At 32.0% G+C, this 12657-nt stretch overlaps 1 protein-coding gene across 1 annotated transcript in view; it reads left to right on the forward strand.

The window, feature by feature from the left end:
- Atrnl1 (attractin-like 1) overlaps positions 1-12657 on the forward strand; it is a gene marked incomplete at its 5' end in the record, with an annotated part of 750654 nt that overhangs the window by 412131 nt on the left and 325866 nt on the right.

The raw sequence follows: 12657 nt of genomic DNA on the forward strand, positions 1-12657 counted from the left end.
ATGAATTTGAATTTTTCCTTTCCTTATTTTGATTAGGTTAGCTACGGCTTTATCAATTTTATATTCTTTCAGAGAACAAACACTTTGATTCATTAATTTTCTATATTGTTTTCTTGATCTCAATTGCATTAATTTCTGCTCTCTTCTTTATAATTTCCTCCCTTGTGTGGGCTTTGGCCTTGACTTACTACTTTTTGTCTAGAAGCTTGAAGTGCAGCATTAGCTTGTTTATTTTGCTCATTCTGTTTTCCTGATGTAAGAATTCCCCACTACAAATTTCCCTCTTAGGACTACTCTCATTGCATCCAGCAGGTTTCAGTAAGATGTACTTGCATTTTCATTTCATTGTAGATATTGTTTACTTTCTTCTTTAATTTCATTTCTGACCAATTGATTGTTCAGGAGGGTGTTATTTAATTTTCATGTGTTGATAGAGTGTTTCTAATTTCTTTTGTCATTCTTTTCTAATTTTCTTGTGCTATGTTCAGATAATATGCATGGGATAATTTCAATTGCTTTGCTTTTACTTAAGCATGTTGTATGAGCTAGTAGATGATCTATTTTAGATAACATCACTTGTGCAGCTACAAGAATGTATATTCTGATGTTGTTGGGTGGAACACTATGTAAACATCTACTAAGTCCATTTGTTCACAAGTTTGGTTCAGTTCTGTTATTTCTTTGTTGATTTTTTGTCTATTTAATCTATCTCTTTGTGATAATGTGGTATTAATGTCCCCAGTTACCAATTTGTCATTGCTTGTTTGACTTTTCATGTCTATTAATAGTTCTCTCATATAGTTGGGTGCTCTCATGTTTGTTGCATATATATTTGTGATTGTTATCTTTTCTTCTTCAATTTTTTCCCTAGCAAGTATGTTATGACCTTCTTTATTTCTTTTGATCATTCTTGATTTGAAGTTCACATTGTCTGCAAACAATAGCTACCTCCGCTGTTTTCTTAGTTCTTTTGGCATGGTATATTTTTCTCCATCTTTTGACTTTTAATCTATGAATTTCTTTTTGAATTAATGTTTTTCTTATACACAGCATATTGTTTGATCTTGTTTCTTGTTTCATTCTGCCAGTCAGCTTCTTTTGATTGGTGAGTTGAGCACATTTAAATTGGTAGTAAACTCTGATACTAGCTTGGTTTTGCATGTTATTTTCCTGTTGTTGGTTTCTTACTTTTCCCCTCTGTTTAATTGCTTGCCTGCCTTGTGTTTTCTTTCTATCGTTTTTCTTGGAAATGTACTCATTTTTGTTTCTGTCTGAAATATCTTTCAGTACTCTTTTCAGTGTTGTGTTTGTCATCATGAATTTCTTCAGTTGTTCTTTGTCATGGAAGTATCTTATTTCTCCATTAAGTTTGAAAGATAGTACGTTGGGGTACATCAATTTGGTTTGGAAGATGTTTTCTTTCAGGAATTAAAATATTTTACCCAAAGCTCTTCTTGAGGATTTTTGTTGAGAAGTCTTCCATGATTCTGATGGGCTTTCCTTTATAGGTGATCTGTTTCTTTTCTCTACCAGCTTTTAGTATTTTGTTCTTGTGCGGAAGTTCAGGGATCTTGACTGTTATATGTCTGGGTGTAGCTTTATTTTGATTGTGGCTAATTTGAGTTCTATATGCCTCACTTAACTGTATTTCAGATTCTTTTCTCATGCTTGGGAAATTTTCTGCTATTTTGTCTCCAAATTGTTTATTTATGATATTTGTGTTGACCCTTCCTTTTTTAAGACACAGTTTCTTCTTATATTATTTTTCTTTGCATTGTCTTATGGCATTGTATTGTTATTTCCTGATCTGTTTTTTTTTCAAGATAGTTTTTGTTTCATGTTCACTAGCTGCAGTCCTGTCTTCAAAGTCTGAAATTCTGTCTTCAGTTTCATTACAGTTGTTTTGCCAGCTTTAATAGACTTTTTAATTTTCTGGATATCTGTTTGAATTCATTTCATGCATTCTATTTCTTAACTACATTGATCATTTATGTTTCCATCCTCTTCCTATCATCTATTTTTTTGTCTATCTCTACTCTAGACTTGCCAAGCATTTCCTTTATAAATGTTGAAATTTCTTTTTTTTAACTGAAGATTATTTCTGATCTGATTTCCTCTATAGCCTCTTGAATTTGCTTCTTCACTTCAGTTGGAATCATTTCAGAAATGTTAGGCGCATGTCTTCTATGTTCCTCTTTCTCATACGCTGGACTTGTTCTGTGTGGGCTGGAGGTCTGGGGTTGAATTTTACTTTTTACTCCTGTCATTTTCTATTTCAAGAATTTGTTTAGTTTCGTTTTCTGTGGTGATCCTTATGGATTGTTTTAGTAGGTAGCTATATTACTAGTGTCAAGGCCTCTCTAGGAAAAGTCTGTTCTTCAGGGATGTCTTCTGTTTGTAGGTGATTCTTGGTTTGTGTTTGTAACAAGATCCTACATTCCCTGTTAATTAAGAGTGGGATGTTGGTATCTGTTTGGCTCAGTCCCTAGTCCTTTGGTGTAGGACTATAGTGAGGTTATTTCTCCACAGATTTCCAGTGTTGTTCCAGAATGCAGAACAACTTATTACAGCAGACATGACTTCCCAGTTAAAGGAGTAAAATTAGCAATAACAATAGCTTCAAGCACAATGTAGAAATCAACAGAGTCTATAATTATATAACAGAGCTGAGTGTAAATTAGGAGTTTGGGGGCTGGGGATTTAGCTCAGTGGCACAGCACCTGCCAGGCAAGTGCAAGGTCGTGAGTTTGATTCCTGCTACCGAGAGAAAAAAAAAAAAAAAGGAGTTTGTATGCAAAGTTTCTCCCCATGGTAGAGTGGTTTTACCCTGTGGTGGGGAAATTTAGGGAAGATAGTGTATAAAACAAAGATAACTGGAAAATAAGTAGAAGAAAGGCAAGTGGACAAAGGATGGTCACAGAAGATTTGGGAAACTAGAGAAGGAGTTAGAGGAGAAAAATGATGGGATATTCAAGGGATTATCAGAATTTGGTCTCTGGGCTTGGGAGATGGGACTAGATTTCTGAGGTTAGAATTCTCCCTGGCCATTTAGAGAAAAGAAAACTAAAAAATGAGAGAGAGAGAGAGAGAGAGAGAGAGAGAGAGAGAGAGAGAGAGAGAGAGAGAGAGAGAGAGAGAGAGAGAGAGAGAGAGAGAGAAAATGAGGAAAATGAAAAAATGATAAAGAAAAAACTAATAGAAAAGTGCCAGTTACAGAGACCTGAAATCCCCCTGTGCTGGTTGCTGGTCCCCTGGAGACCTCATTAACCTGTTGACTTGTATTGTTATTATTGCTACTTTTCACACCACTGTTCTTGACTGTTCATACTGTGTCCCTTATCTGGGACCCTACTGTGCCACTGGCATGCCTTCTGGTCTCTGGGCCTTCCCAAGCAGCTGACCTCACTCCTAGTGGTAGTGAGGGGAGGGGGCACCATTCTCAGGCATAGCTCACTTAGGTTCCCATGGTATTAGAGCGGTAATGGCATGCAGCTCATGCCAGATCAGATCATTATTGTAAAAGATACTATTTTTTTCTATTGGCTGGACAAATTGCTAATAGGTGAGATTATTTCTTATTTTTATTATTCTCATAAGGATTTGAGGCTCTAATGAAACACATCATTTCTAAAATACAAATATTTCTATTCATTTTAGTATTATTTAAAGTAGTAATACAGTATATCCACAATTTGAAAGATTGAAAAATAAATAAATAATAAAATGAAGTGGATGTAATATACAATGTTATCAATATACCTGTTTACTTATTCATCATACTTGTTAGAAAATATATTTATACCTTTGCTAAATATTATTTGAATTAAATGACAATTGAATATAATGCTTTAATTATATTATATATTATAAAATACTTTTAAAACATGACTGAAATCTTTCATTTATGTAAGCTTTTTAAGTGAAGACATTTTCAGAAAAATTACTGTCCAATTTCTTTCCTAAACTTAAATATCTTTATGTAATGGAACTTGCAAACTATGGATGTATAGATTACTTAAGACTGTCAGCATTTTTCTTGGCCTAAGCAGGTTTTAAAAAATTAAAAAACTTTGCATAACATTCCAGATAGGTATAGATATAGATGATATAGACATAGATATAGATGTAAATTAGATATAGATATAGATAGATATGGATACAGACATATATGGTCTTCTATTTCAAAATTTTAAGATATAAAAGTAAAAGATCAAATCTAAAATGAAAAATTAATCAGAGGTGAATCATGCCTAGTCTTCTTAATTAGTCATACAATATTTGTGTTTATTCCTTATTTCATTTCACCACTTCATACAGCTTTACATTACTTAAATGTGGTACTTGATTATGCATTTGAAACAGCCATGCCTGATATTTATCATTTTTAACAGTGATGTTTCCTGGCTATGTCACTCCTCATTTATCATGTTGAATGACAATTTCATTTTTGTTTTACCTCTTACCAAGACAGAATGCTCCATTAGGGATTGAACTTCAAATGGTCATATGTGCAAAGCAAAAGTTAACTGGTTGAATTTGTCAAGAGGGGGGTAAAAATAAGCATACCTGTTTTTGTAATTTTTATTTTAAAGGAAATAGTACAAAAGAAAAAGAACAACAGCAAAATACAAACAAAACAAAGCAAGGGCATTAAAAATGATATGGGGTTTCAACGAAATGATAGGGATTAAAAGTATATATATTACATATTGTTATCTTCAACAAAGTTGCTCAGATTACCAGATGTAAGAATAGAATATTGATCAAATCATTAAAGGGAATAAGAAAACAATAATTTAAAAGAACATTAGAGACAATACATAGTTTCACTAGACAGGATTGTAGGAATTCACAATCCTACCAATGGTTGTTATACTGCAAATTGTTGTCATCACATAAATTGCTCAGATTACCACATATAAGCATGCAAAATTGGTCAAAATAAAAAAAAACTTTTAATTATTAACTGTTCCTCTCAACAAACCATCAGAAACCAGCAGTACAGATATGCCACCAATTCATATATATATATATATATATATGCCTTAGTACTTTCTTTTTCTTCTTTCCCTCATCCCAGTTGTTCCTTCCTTTGAGCAGTTTCATTCCCTTTCTTATTATCTGTTGTACATTTTGGTTTTTATTTACTCTTTCATATTCTGACACCAGGGAGACAATGTGATGTTTACACATGTGGGTCTGATATGTTTCACTTATGAGTATCGTCTCTAGTTACATCCATTTACGTATAAAATCCTCTAAGATGAAAACACACTTCTCAAATGAAGAAATACTAATGCAGAATAAATATATGAAAAATATTCAACATCATTAGTCATTCAAAAAATGTAAATTAAAATAACACTGAGATTTCATCTCACCCCACAAAGAATGGCTATCATTAAGAAATCAACCAATGACAAATGCTGGAGAGGCTGTGGGGAAAAAGGAACACTTCTTCACTGCTGGTGGGAGTGTCAATTGGTGAAACCATTGTGGAAGTCAATTTGGAGATTCTTCATAAAACTAGGATTAGAAGTCCCAGTTAACCCAGCTATTCCTCTTCTGAGTAATTTTCCAGAAGAATTAAAAATGTCATACCACAGCGATATGTGTGCACCCATGTTTATAGCAGTGCAATTGGTCATAGCTAAATCTTGAAAACAACCGAAATGCCCATCAACTGAGGAATGGAAGAAAAGATGTGGTATATCTATACAATGGAGTTTTACTCAGCTATACAAAAAGATAAGCATACCTAACTGTTGCATGGGAGAAGAAGAAAGAAATGGGTCAGGGGGAAGCAGGCTGAGAATAACCTTGAGCAAGCAATAGTACCAGAACATTTATTCAATATTCTCCATTTAGTACAGCAGCTCTCAAACTTTTTGGTCTCACCACAATTTCATATGCATAAATACTATTTAAAATCACAGAGAGGTATGTTTTAAATGTAGTATATAGCTATAGTTACTTATTATAAATTAAAATTGAGAAGAATTTAATTCACTAAAAATAAAATGTATAACAGTTATAATAAATATAATGTCCTTTATAAAAATAAGTATGTTTTCAAAAATCAACTAAAAAGAGTTTCTTTGTTTCACTTTTCACAAATCTCTGCAATATCTGGCTCAGTAGAAGGCATCTAAATTCTTATACATGTTTCTCACATCATCTGTTATATGTGTTTCTCCTATCATTTTATGTTGGTTGTGTTGAGTTACATGAAAAAATCTGTCCTCACAAGTACTGTGTTGGAAAACTAAATTGTATTTTAAAGTCTTTTCAGACAGTTGTGGATATTTTTTCCTTGAAACATACCAAGCCGCAATGTTTAGAATGCATTATTTTGTATCATCCTACATTGCTCCTTTGTAAAATATTGATTCATTGAGTTGTAGAGGTATTCTAAATATTGTTCTGAGTCTTTTACATTGTCAAAATATCGATACTAATGTAGTAAGAATAGCCTTTAAGTCTTGGAAGGCTGTAAAGATCACAGTGCACAATACAACTTTAGGTATGACTTTTTGTTTGAATTTTGTTTATGTTAATGCCAACAAGTATGGTCAGTTATTTTCCTTCATGTGACAGGCAAGCTCTGTTCATTACTGTCAAAATGTCTGAATAATCAAACATTTGTTCTTTCAAGTAATTTGGTGCCACTGGTTTGTGAAAAGGTTTGGGCAGTTTTACTTCCCATTGGTTTGGTATCATCATTCAAATGTGAACACAAGCAAAAGGCAAATGGTATCTTAGAATTACTACTGAAGAGGATTAACTTAGTTGACTCTCTAAAAGGATTTCATTTGGGGAACTGCCATAGTGATTTGTGGCTGTATTAATTTATATTCTCACTAGCAGTGTAGAAGTGTTTGTTTTTACCCTTCATCCTTGTAAAAACTTACTGTTTTCTATTTCGGATAGTCATTCTGACTGGGATGAGATGAAATCTTTGTGTAGCCTTTCCCTGATGGCTAAGATATTAAACAAAATAAAAATTTTCTTCAGGTACTCATTGGCTGCTTACCTCACTAGTCTTGAGGATTTTATCTACTTTATCATTTATCAGATAGATCATTTTTCCATCTGGTGCTAAATTTAGGGGTTCTTTATAAATCTAGGTATTAACTCTCTGACAAAAGTGCAGCTGACAATGAATTTCTCCCATTCTGTAGGCTGTTTTTTCACCCTGTTAGTTTTGGTGTGCAAAACCTTTTTAATTAAATGTAGTTCTACCCGTTGACTCATTTGCCTTCTGTGCTGTTAGAGTCCTATTCAAGAAGTCTTTGCCTGCACCTATGACTTCCAGGGTTTCCTCTATGTCTTCTCTGGCACTTTCAAAATTTCAGGTCTTATATCTAGGTCTTTAATCCATTTTGGATTGATTTATCATACGAGGTGAGCGATAGGCATCTAATTCAATATTCTGCTCATGAATATTCAGTTTTCTCATCACATTTGTTAAAGAGGCTGTGTTTTCTCGAATATAATTTTGTTACCTTTTCCAGGAATAAGATGGCTGTAGTTGCATCGGTTTTCTTCTCCATCCTCTATTCTGTTCCACTGGTCTATGCATCTATTTTTGTGCCAGTACCATGTTGCTTTTTGGTATCAACTCTTGTAGTACCCAATAATTTTTCTTTTTCTTTTTTGGTTTTTCTCCGGTACCGGGAACAGAACTCACGACCTTGCACTTGCCAGGCAGGCGCTTTGCCGCTGAGCTAAATCCCCAGCCCCTAGTACACAATAATTTGAATCAGGTATTGTGATGCCTCCATTCTTGCTCATTTTGCTTAAAATTACTCTCTGGCTTTTTTCTGTCTCGTGTGTTTTCATATGAATTTTAGAATTTTTTTCTCATTCTGTGAAATTTTCATTGAAATTTTGATGGAGACCACATTGAATCTGTGATTATTTTTAGTAATATGGCCATTTTATTAATATTAATTCTGCTGATCAATGAAATTTGGAGGTCTTTCCATTTTCAGGGGTCTTCTCAAATTTTTCTTCCTCATGGTTCTGTAATCTCTCAGGCACTCCATTATTGGTATATAAGAAATGATTCATTTTTAATATTGATTTTGTATACTGCTACTTTGCTGAATTTATCAGCTCTAAACATCTTTTGGAGGAGCCAGTAAGATTTTCTAAGTAGGATCATATTTAACAAAAGTATAATTTTTTTTTCACCTTTTGTTTGTATCCCTTTTACTTCTTTCTCTTTAATATTTCTTGCTAAAATTTCAGTTACTATACTGAATAACAGAGGTAAGAATGAACATTCCTGTCTCCTTCCTGATTTTAGAGAAAATCCTTCCATTTTTCCTATTAACTGTGATGTTACATTATAAAGAACATTTTAACAGATACAAAGGAATAGCTGGACCAAGAGGGAGTAGGGACAAAGTCTTAAAGTGTTCTAGGAACAGGAACTTCTGACCCCGTGGAGTTGTGGTGTGCCTCCCTTCCAGCTTGTGGCTGTGTCCACCAAAGCAGAAACTCTGCATATTCCGTAGTTTAGAGAGTTTTTCTTTTTCTTTCTTTGATACATTCTGAATACTTTCCTTGTTGTTTATAGCATGAGAATAAATCTAATTTCTGTTACTCAATTATGACCAGATGTGAAAATCTTATTTTGATCATTTTTTGCATTTCCAATTTCATTTTATATTAGCATCTATTTGTAGTACATAATGCTTACATTCCTTATAGAGAATTGTTATTTGTACATAATACATCTTAATTCTTCTTTATCCCCTTTCCTTTCCCTCCCTGCCCCTCCATCCAACTTTTGATCCCCTTTCCCTTTGAGAGAGATCTATCTTCCTACTTAGGACCGTCAATCCTCTATTTTGCTGTTTATGTATACTGTGGGTTTTTCATGTAAATTAAACTTGAATGTCTCCTATCTTTCATGTAATGATGTGGTCTCAGACTGCCTCAATTTCCTACAAATAACTCGTTTATTTTTCTTTATAAGAGAGTAGGACTCCATTGTGTGTAACTACCACATTTTCTTCATCCATTCATCTGTTGATAGACAGAGAGTATTTCTGTTTCACCTAGTAGGAATTGTGCTGCTATAAGCATTGGGTGGGTCAAATAGAATTTCTAGTTTCACTTATTGAAGGAAATCATACTTTTTTTCAAAATTGGCTGTACTAGTTTACATTGTGATTAATTTTTGAAGTATGTACTTGAAATATATATTATTAAAACATTTCTCTTAAATTATGAACTTTGTACAGAAGAGTTCTAAGTAACAGAGAATTGTAATATTTTCTATTATATAGAATGTTAACTTTTTCTACCTAAAATAATACGGAACACATATTAGGAAATAATTAAGTACCTATGACAATCACTTATCAAATATGATATGTATACTTAGTCTTTTTTACAAAATTTTATAGCCATACATCAATTTAAATGTTTACTATTTGTAATGCTTTGGCTCACAAAGATTTCTAAGTCTAATACTTCTTCAGTGTTTTGTTTAACAGGAACAATCAGTTCTCATCTTTGGAAACTGATTTCCCTCTCTACTTGATGGTAGTAATTTATTTTAACTAACAAATAATATACTATATCTTGGCAATAGATGAGGCTTATTTATGAAGAATATAAAAAATCTGACAACTAATGATAGGAATATACTGTAGCTATATTTAGAATTACATGCACGTACTCATTGTTACATTGAATACATAAATTTCAGTTCAGGTTTCTATTTCAGGTATATTTTATTAAAGAGCTGTAAATAATTAAATATACATATACATATATATTGACCAATACATCATCAAACTACTTAATCATTTTATGGTAGTATTTCTGAATTTTTTTAATTTCAAAACTGAGTTACTATACAATTTAATTTTGTAAATAAAAATTTCTGTGTGATGATTTCTAATCCACTAGCAATAGATTTGTATATAAAATGAAAAGCAGGACAGGCAGAAGAAAAAGAAAATCAAGGATATTTGTATCTATGCTTCTTTTATCCTTGTTTATTGAACGTCCAAATTCCCTGACATTGACTTTGATTATTTGACTCTAGATTACACCTGGCATATTTGACTTGAGTAATGTGTGTTTTCAGCATGGGACTTATAGAATAAAATGCAGAGCTTACACTAAAATGTTAATGGGCACTGCACTTGATGTATTTTTTATTTATTGTTATATTGAAACATATCCCTTCCTGCTCAATATTGTCAACCAAAATATTCATTAAGTAGCATTGTTACTTGCTTTCTATTTTCAATACACAAGAGAGTATTATATTCCAGGATACATGAAAATTAAGTAACAAATTTCAGCAATAAAGTATTGAATTTTAGAAGTGGTTTTGGGAAAATTTAATGCATAAAAAAATCTCTTGGAATATGGTAATAACATTTTAAGTGTTTTTCTGTGCTTGTAATTATTATGCAAATAATATTGCTACTGCAAAAGACCTTTACCATGAATTGCTTGATAATAGACAAAGGTTATTGAACACTAGTTTTTAAATGGATGTTTCTATGACAGTAGTATACATAAAACCTAAAGATAAATTGCTGGCAGTAAAAGATCAAAGTATTGCACACAGCATTTTTGTTTCTACAATTCCAGAATTAAAGATGTTTACCCGGATGTTTTAAATCAATTTATTTTTGTATTTTCTAGCTATGCCTACTGTAGTAAATAAGAAACAATGCTTATACTTAGTTTTCTTCTTTAGCTGTCACTAAGATGGTGACATAATGTTTAGAGGTATGCTCTTTAACTGTCAGCATTTGTTATGGTTCAGTGGTGCGTGATAAAATGTGAGGGACATTGTCTTCCTGAACTGCTAAATGTATTAATGCAGAGATAATATTTCCCAGTGACTTCTTACTCAAGGTCAACATGGTGAAAGTCATCTGTATTTTTGAACAGCTTATTAACTGATCCTGTTTCCTAGCTTTATTAGGTAGTCTCTAAATTGAGGCAAATATGTATTACATTTTAAAGATCACTGTCTTTATTTAACCTTCAATTGATTTTTCTATTCATCGTTTAGAACAGCATTTAGTTACCAGTTGTTTTGTTGTTACCTGTGAAAATATAACTTGAAGTTAAATTCTAGACTTCTCTGATCTACTTAAGTTTTTGTTTATGAACTAGGAATGTGAAAAATATGTGTAAATAATTCATTCTAGTTATTCAGTAACCTGAATATACAGTAACTTATAATTCAGTAACCTGTAATTTGTTCTAGTTATTCAGTAACAATTGCTTATTCAAATAACGTGCTAATCTTACAGCTCACTTTCACAGCAATGTTTTCATATTTATAGCAGTTATATGTGGCAGAATATTTAGGAAATATACCCATTTTACAAATGAGAAAATTGAACTCATGATATTGATAGTAGTATCCTAATTGATAGTAGTATCCTAATTGATAGTAGTATCCTAACTTCACACAGCTTAAACTGAAATCTAAACATTTACTCCATTTCAGTATATTTTACAATATTGAATTTAATTTTTTTCATATTCATTGAGAGTCTAAAGATTATATATAACTGGTATAAATATTATAATGTGTTTTATAAAATAACAAATTTATGTTTACTAAATTTAAAATGCACTACACTACTTCTGGATTAGTCTTATAAAATCACTATTATAGTGACGTTACTTCATTGTTTATATAGATGATTGTGTTTTGGTCTTTTTTTGGTACCGGGAATCAAACTCAGGACCTTGCACTTGCCAGGTCCATCGAGCTATCTCCCTGACACCACTTCATTGTTTATAAACCTGCATAGATTTTACCAAGCATATTCCTCCATGTATGCAAATAATCGCCTTCTTTCATTAGAAATATTTAGTCAGATAAAAGAGGTGCCATTGCTTATACATTTTCATTACTGTACTTGATTCCATTTTACTAAGTAGAGCATATACTGACTATAAATATCTACATGGATAATTCCTTTTATTGGAGTAACTGGAATTAATATATGCTGTCAGTTTAATAGCAATGGACTTTCCAATTATAAACCACCTCTAAATGGCATTTAACCGTTTTTTCATTGTATATTAAACTTTTTGAGGACTTGGTATTTTTGCATTGAAGTCTATGCTGCACATTGATATTTTTCAAGCAGGCTCTTCACATCTGTTAAATTATGTTACTAGCAAGTTATATGCATCAAGTAACTTCTAATATTTATAACTGTGCTATAATGAAGAATCTCAAAAAGTAAAATCTCTAAATTCAGAAATTTGAACTCTGGTGTTGAGAAACTCTCAACATCCGTAGAAGCAGAATGAAGAGGTAATTTAAAAAATATATCCGAATTATGAAGTTCTGTGTCAGAATTTTGATTGCAAAAAATTTTATATGTCAAATTCGATTCATAAACCTACATACTTAAAAACTTTCAGATAAATGTTATTATAACCTAACCGTACAACAATACACTGCAAAAGCCCAAATATGCCCGCATGGTTTCTTATTCTAAAATCATGCATTCATATTTTCAACCATTTAATTACAAAACATGGATAATAATGAATTTCTATTATTAATCAATGACATGTAAAGTAAAAAATGCATGGTATGTTAAGAATACATAAATGTCACTACATAGAGAAATTTCCATTGTTACAGAA

This window comes from Chinchilla lanigera, unplaced genomic scaffold (genome assembly GCF_000276665.1).
Source record: "Chinchilla lanigera isolate Chin_1 unplaced genomic scaffold, ChiLan1.0 scaffold00030, whole genome shotgun sequence".
In the NCBI taxonomy this organism is placed as follows: domain Eukaryota; kingdom Metazoa; phylum Chordata; class Mammalia; order Rodentia; family Chinchillidae; genus Chinchilla; species Chinchilla lanigera.